The following is a 6,000-nucleotide window of genomic DNA, read 5'->3' as shown; positions in this document are numbered from 1 at the left end:
CGTCACCAGTAGCAATGTTCTACGTGAAGCTAGTCCGTTTCCTCTCTCGTTTCAACGTAGCCACTCGCACCTTATTCAGACATTTCTCTTTGGTTAACACACTCACGCTTCTTTGCAGCAGTCAGCAGCAAGGAAACAGTTTTGTGAATCGTGTCGTAGGACATTGCTACAGAGCTGTCAACTGCAGAAAGCGACCTTGACTGCATGTGCAGAGAGGACGTCGGCAGCGATGCGAGGAAAATAATGTGGTAATGGGTTTCGCGCTACAAGATGACGTCAGAGCTTCCCGGCGTCGAAAATAGCAGGTATATACTCTGCGGGGAAGAACACCACGGCAGTTAGTCGCAGCTCGTGCCGAGAGGTGTCTCCCGCTTCGCTGTATCCTCTCTTGTAAGTAATCTTATCGACTGCTGATAGCTACGTAGCACCGCATTGCTACTTGTTAACCACACGGGCATTGCGCACCATGGCGTAAAGGTAAGTTAGTTAAACTGTTGAGACATAACTTTGAGACATAACTTTGCCAAAACAAACTGTGTGGCAAACTGCATTCTCGCGACTGAAGCGAGCCCAGTATCGGGAATGCAGGCGAGTTTCTCTTCTTCCTCTATCTCCTCGTTGCGGATAGCCGAATCACTCGTTTTCTCGATATATTTAACGCGGAATGTACATAATGCAGCTGAGAGAAATTAAGTGTCACCTGCACGATAAAGTCCGAGCAGTATTTGTTGGATATCGAGTCTACCTATCATGCAAAACACATGTTTTTCATATAGTCCGAAACACGTTTCAGCATCTTTGTGCCATAGTCAGTGACGTTTCTTTATTCAAATCTCTGAAATGTGAAGATGTTCAAGTGACGAGTAATCTACGAAAATTAGGTCTAAAACTGATTTTGTTTGTTGTTGTCTTAATGTTAGATTCACATTGTACAGTTATGCAGGACCCTCTGTATAATATGTGGTCGTGGTAGCTTCTCATCTGCAACTAAATTATGTTAACATGAAATTTGTTAGTGAGTTAACGAAGCACTTTATATCTAAACTTAATTTGTTGTGTGGAAATATTTCGTGCCTGTACTTTACGAATACATAGTTTAGCTTTGTTAATCCTTTCTAATCTGCGATCCCATGAGTTACTGAGAATCACAAGTACTACACGCGTTTTGCATAAATCTCCTTTGTAAATAACACTTTCAACTTTGCCAAAACAAACTGTGTGGCAAACTGCATTCTCGCGACTGAAGCGAGCCCAGTATTGGGAATGCAGGCGAGTTTCTCTTCTTCCTCTATCTCCTCGTTGCGGACAGCCGAATCACTCGTTTTCTCGATATATTTAACGCGGAATGTACATAATGCAGCTGAAAGAAATTAAGTTATGTCTCAGTGCAATGGTCGGCCTCTCTAGCAGAGTGGTGAACGCGACAGACCCTAATGTGGGGGGCTAGGTTCGATTCCCTGTACGGCTAGGGAGTTTTCCTTGCTCGTGGTGCCGAAAAGCTGCCTGATTGAGAGGTGGCGGCTCCAAGGTCGAAACGTCGACAACGAAAAATTCCTTACCGATTGATGCCGTGCTTGTGGAGTGTTTTAGCATCTGTCATTGGCTGATAACAGCGATTAGATCTTTCTGTGCTTGTAATAATTAGGAATCTGTCAAACACATAAGAGGAGAGGAACAGAAGATAAACATCTCGAGTACATCTACTAGTTATATGATGATGAAGTCCCATACTCCTTCACACTGCATAGGGGAACGATGCGGGAGACCCTCACCGCTGTACTAGGCAAGGTCCTAGTGGAGGTGGTTTGCCATTCCGTTCCTCCGACCGTAATGGGTATGAATGATGATGATGAAGACGACACAACAACACCCAGTCACCGTCAGGCAGGTCAAAATCCCTGACCCACAAGCGGCGGACATCTACTAAATAGAAGGCTTGGTGATATATCTTACATTATAACTGGTTGCTTTACAAGTTTATTATCATCCAGTTTTTTAGTATGACTACGGCTTAAGCTCTAAGAAACCAGACATGAATTCAGCGATAACTGCACCAGTGAAATAACTACCACCCTGTCACAGAAACGAACAAAATATATTCTCCTCTTCAGTAAGCCTCTCTATATACACAGCTAAGGACCAGGCAACCAAGGCAGCTGTAAAACATGGAATTTCAAAAGTTTAAAACTTTGCTGTGCTAAGTAGAAGTGCCTTACAAAAATTGGCGTTTGGCTGCAAGTGGACTCAAGCAAATACGTTAACATTTAATAGTTCTTTTGAATGCATTTTGGAGCACCAAAGCTAAGCATCAAGATGTTACATTAATATGCATAAAGGCTCATTGTGGGACCCAACATTTGGAAACAGTGAATGCTTTAGCGAAGTATAATGTTACGAAAGGCAGTTTCCAAGGCGTACTACAACAGTCACTATGATGCTCCTGGGATGTGCGTGTTATTAAAGCCACCTCCACAGGATAAAAGCTAAAGGCGTCATTTTGAAATGTGATAAGTACAGAAATGAGTAGGAATACTTGTACAGCCAACTTCAGAAAACGCTTACCCCACTTCAGTTTCCGTCTTACCGTACTGAAATCATTACAGCATTTACATAACATTAGCCTCCTATTTAAACATAGTTTATAAATGAGTTACTGATCTCCCACCATTCCAATATCAACGCCTCTAAAAAAATCTGTGCAAAGGACCTCCACGAATTTTCATTATTAATGTAACACCATGTTTCAAAACATGTTAGTACGTTTGTAGTTTAGTGTGTTGTGGTGAATCATTGTTGTGATTTATGTTTATTCTACCAGTATTTGTTTAAAAAACTGGCTGTTTCGTTTGACTGACAGAGGCTTACAAATAAGTAAGAACGTTTCCAGAAAAAATTTTCATTCTGCAGCGGAGCGTGCGCTAATATGAAACTTCCTGGCAGACTAAAACTGTGTGCCGGACCGAGACTCAAACTATGGACCTACGCAAAATGTTAGCACAGTTTTTATTAATAGATCTATTACGATTTTTCCTTGAATTGACTAGTGCCAGATATTTTAGCCATACACCAGGTCTAGACTACTTGTCTCCATCAGGTTGTGTCAAGATGCCTAAATGTTCTGGTTTTTAGAAAGAAAACTAAATTCTTAGTTATATGAGGTTTCAACGTATAACTTTTTACATTTGTAGCACCGTAAAAGTATCTGTACTTTATTTCAATATCGTATTCCTAATCTAACATACCGTGTCGCACCATATTATGAAAAGCGTTCACACGGCCTACTTGATGATGCATTCAATTTGAAGTTCAAACCTCAGAAAATAGAGAAATGGAATTTGTCTTACGTCTTCTTCTTCAGTAGCTCTACAGCCCTTGGTGAGCCTTGGCTTCTTCAACGATCTTCCTCCACATTTCTCGGTTACTTGCTGCTCTTTTCCACCCCCGGACTCCCATATTGCTGATATCCATTATTACCTCATCGATCCATCTTCTTCTAGGTCTCCCTTTCCGCCTAACTGAATGGATCATACCTTTCATCATTTTCTTTGGAATTCTATCCTCTTCCATTCTCTCCAAGTGTCCTAGCCATCGTATTCGCTGAGATTTCACAAATTTTACTATGTCCCTGCCTTGTATTAACTCTTGTAATTCGGCATTGTAGCGTATTCTCCAGCCTTCTTCCTCCCTTATTGGCCCATAGATTTTGCGTAGTATTTTCCGCTCAATACTTCTTAGAGCATTTTTATCGTGTTCTGTCAACGTCCATACCTCTGAGCCGTATGTGATAACTGGGCGGACTAGGGAATTATATATTAGCAGTTTAGTTTTTCTTGTAAAAAGGCTATTTTTGAAAAGCTGCATATTTGCAAAGTAAGCTCTGTTTCCTGCTTGTATTCTTTCCCTTATAGCCTTTCCAATACTGTTATCATTTGTTATTAGGGGTCCCAAGTAGTTGAAAGAGGACACTCCATTGAAGCATTTCCCATTGATGTTTAGGTTTTTAGGGGTTCTTCTGGCCTCAGATTATGACATTACCATATATTTTGTTTTGTTTTCATTTACTATGAGGCCAATTTTTAAGGCTTCTGTTTCCATTGCCCGGTATGTTTCTAGGAGTGTATTGGTATTTCTTCCTACTATAGCAATGTCATCAGCATATGCACATATCTGGCTAGTTTTCATAAATATGGTGCCTCTTTTGTTGATTTTATTTACTGCACTATGCAGGGCTATGTTGAATAGGACAGTGGAGAGACTATCCCCTTGTTTCACACCTTTATTAAAGTCAAAGCTATCACTTGTTCTGCTAAGGACCTTTACTTTTGCTCTTGTCTCTGTCATTGTCATTCTGATTAGTCTAATTAATTTAGCACATATACCAACTTCTTTCAGTACTCTGTATAGTTCTTGCCGATTTATGCTGTCAAAGGCTTGTTTGAAATCGATGAATAAGAAATGCAGATCTATATCATATTCATAGAACTTTTCCATCATTTGCCTTATCACAAATATTTGATCCGTTGTTCCTCGGCCTGGTCGAAAGCCACACTGATATTCCCCTAGTATGCCTTCTGCACACTTCTGTATCCTTTCGTTTCATATACTTGTGAAGATCTTATAAGCTGTACTTAGGAGTGTTACACCTCTATAGTTTTCATATGCTGTTCTGTCCCCTTTCTTATAAATGGGGACTATTATTCCAATTTTCCAATTATCCGGCATAGTTTCTGTTTCCCATATATCTGATATTAATGTGTGCAGTTCCTTTATTACAGCCTCACCACAAGTTTTTATTAATTCAGCAATTATGCTGTCTTCCCCAGGGGCTCGATTGTTTTTTGACTTGTGCACAGCCTGGGAGACCTCTTGTTGTGTTGGCTTTCTTGCCTCATTGGTTTCATTGTCTACTTCCAGCTCCACTCTTCCCTCCTGTGCAGCTGTCTCTCTTTCTTATAAATGGGGACTATTATTCCAATTTTCCAATTATCCGGCATAGTTTCTGTTTCCCATATATCTGATATTAATGTGTGCAGTTCCTTTATTACAGCCTCACCACCAGTTTTTATTAATTCAGCAATTATGCTGTCTTCCCCAGGGGCTCGATTGTTTTTTGACTTGTGCACAGCCTGGGAGACCTCTTGTAGTGTTGGCTTTCTTGCCTCATTGGTTTCATTGTCTACTTCCAGCTCCACTCTTCCCTCCTGTGCAGCTGTCTCTTCATCTTCTAGGCTGGTGCTTAGTGTATCTTTGAAATACTCTGCCCATCTTCCCACTATCTGTTCTTCCTCCCTTATCATTTTCCCATCTTTACTGGAACAGGCCGTTGTTTTTGGTTGGGATCTATTCTTCATTTTGCCTATGGCATGATAGAACTTTCTTATTTCACTCTGTTCCTTTAGTTCTTCTAGTTCTTGAAATTTCTTCTTATTCCACTCTATTTTCTTTCTCTTGCACAGTCTGTTAGCTCTTCTCCTTAATTCTCTATATTGTTCCACATTATTTCTGGTTTCTCTCTGTAGCACTTTTGTTCTTGCCCTGTTCTTTTCCTCTATTGCTGACCTGCAATCTTCATCAAACCACTCCTGGGTTCTTCTGTTCCTTCTTATGCCTGTTATTTCCTCTGCAGCATCCTTAATGGCTTTTTCAAACCTGTTCCACCTTTCATCTACTCCTACTATGGTCTCTTCATTGCTCAACTTACTTGGTATTTTTTTATTTCATCAGGGATGTTCAGTTTGTCTGTATTCCATTTCATCATCTTTCCCATTCTGTTGCCCTTTGTTAGTGACAGTTTCTCTCTCAAGACTGATTTTATCAAAAAGTGGTCTGAATCACAGTTTGGTCCTCTGCAGCTCCGTACATCCGTAACTGACGTGGAGTGGCGTGCAATCACTATAATATGGTCAATCTGATTGACTACTCCATTGGCTGCAGACTTCCAAGTACCCAGATGGATCCTTTTACGTGGAAAGCAGGTACTTTTAATAATCATATTATTCC

At 40.6% G+C, this 6,000-nt stretch overlaps 1 protein-coding gene across 6 annotated transcripts in view; it reads left to right on the top strand.

The window, feature by feature from the left end:
- Positions 1-326: 326 nt before the first annotated feature.
- The window catches only part of LOC124594427 (leukocyte elastase inhibitor-like), a 153,513-nt gene continuing 147,839 nt past the window's right edge, over positions 327-6,000 (top strand). For 3 of the 6 annotated variants that reach the window (XM_047132802.1, XM_047132800.1, XM_047132801.1), the window contains exon 1: positions 327-390. The gene's annotated coding sequence lies outside the window, so the exon portion shown is untranslated. Of the gene's footprint in view, positions 478-6,000 lie in introns of all 6 variants that reach the window. The other 3 variants (XM_047132799.1, XM_047132798.1, XM_047132803.1) reach the window with 2 other exon arrangements.

The sequence above is a fragment of the Schistocerca americana genome, chromosome 2 (assembly GCF_021461395.2).
Source record: "Schistocerca americana isolate TAMUIC-IGC-003095 chromosome 2, iqSchAmer2.1, whole genome shotgun sequence".
NCBI classification, from domain to species: domain Eukaryota; kingdom Metazoa; phylum Arthropoda; class Insecta; order Orthoptera; family Acrididae; genus Schistocerca; species Schistocerca americana.
Note: the sequence above shows the minus strand (reverse complement) of the source record. Positions and strands in the feature narration are given on the sequence as shown.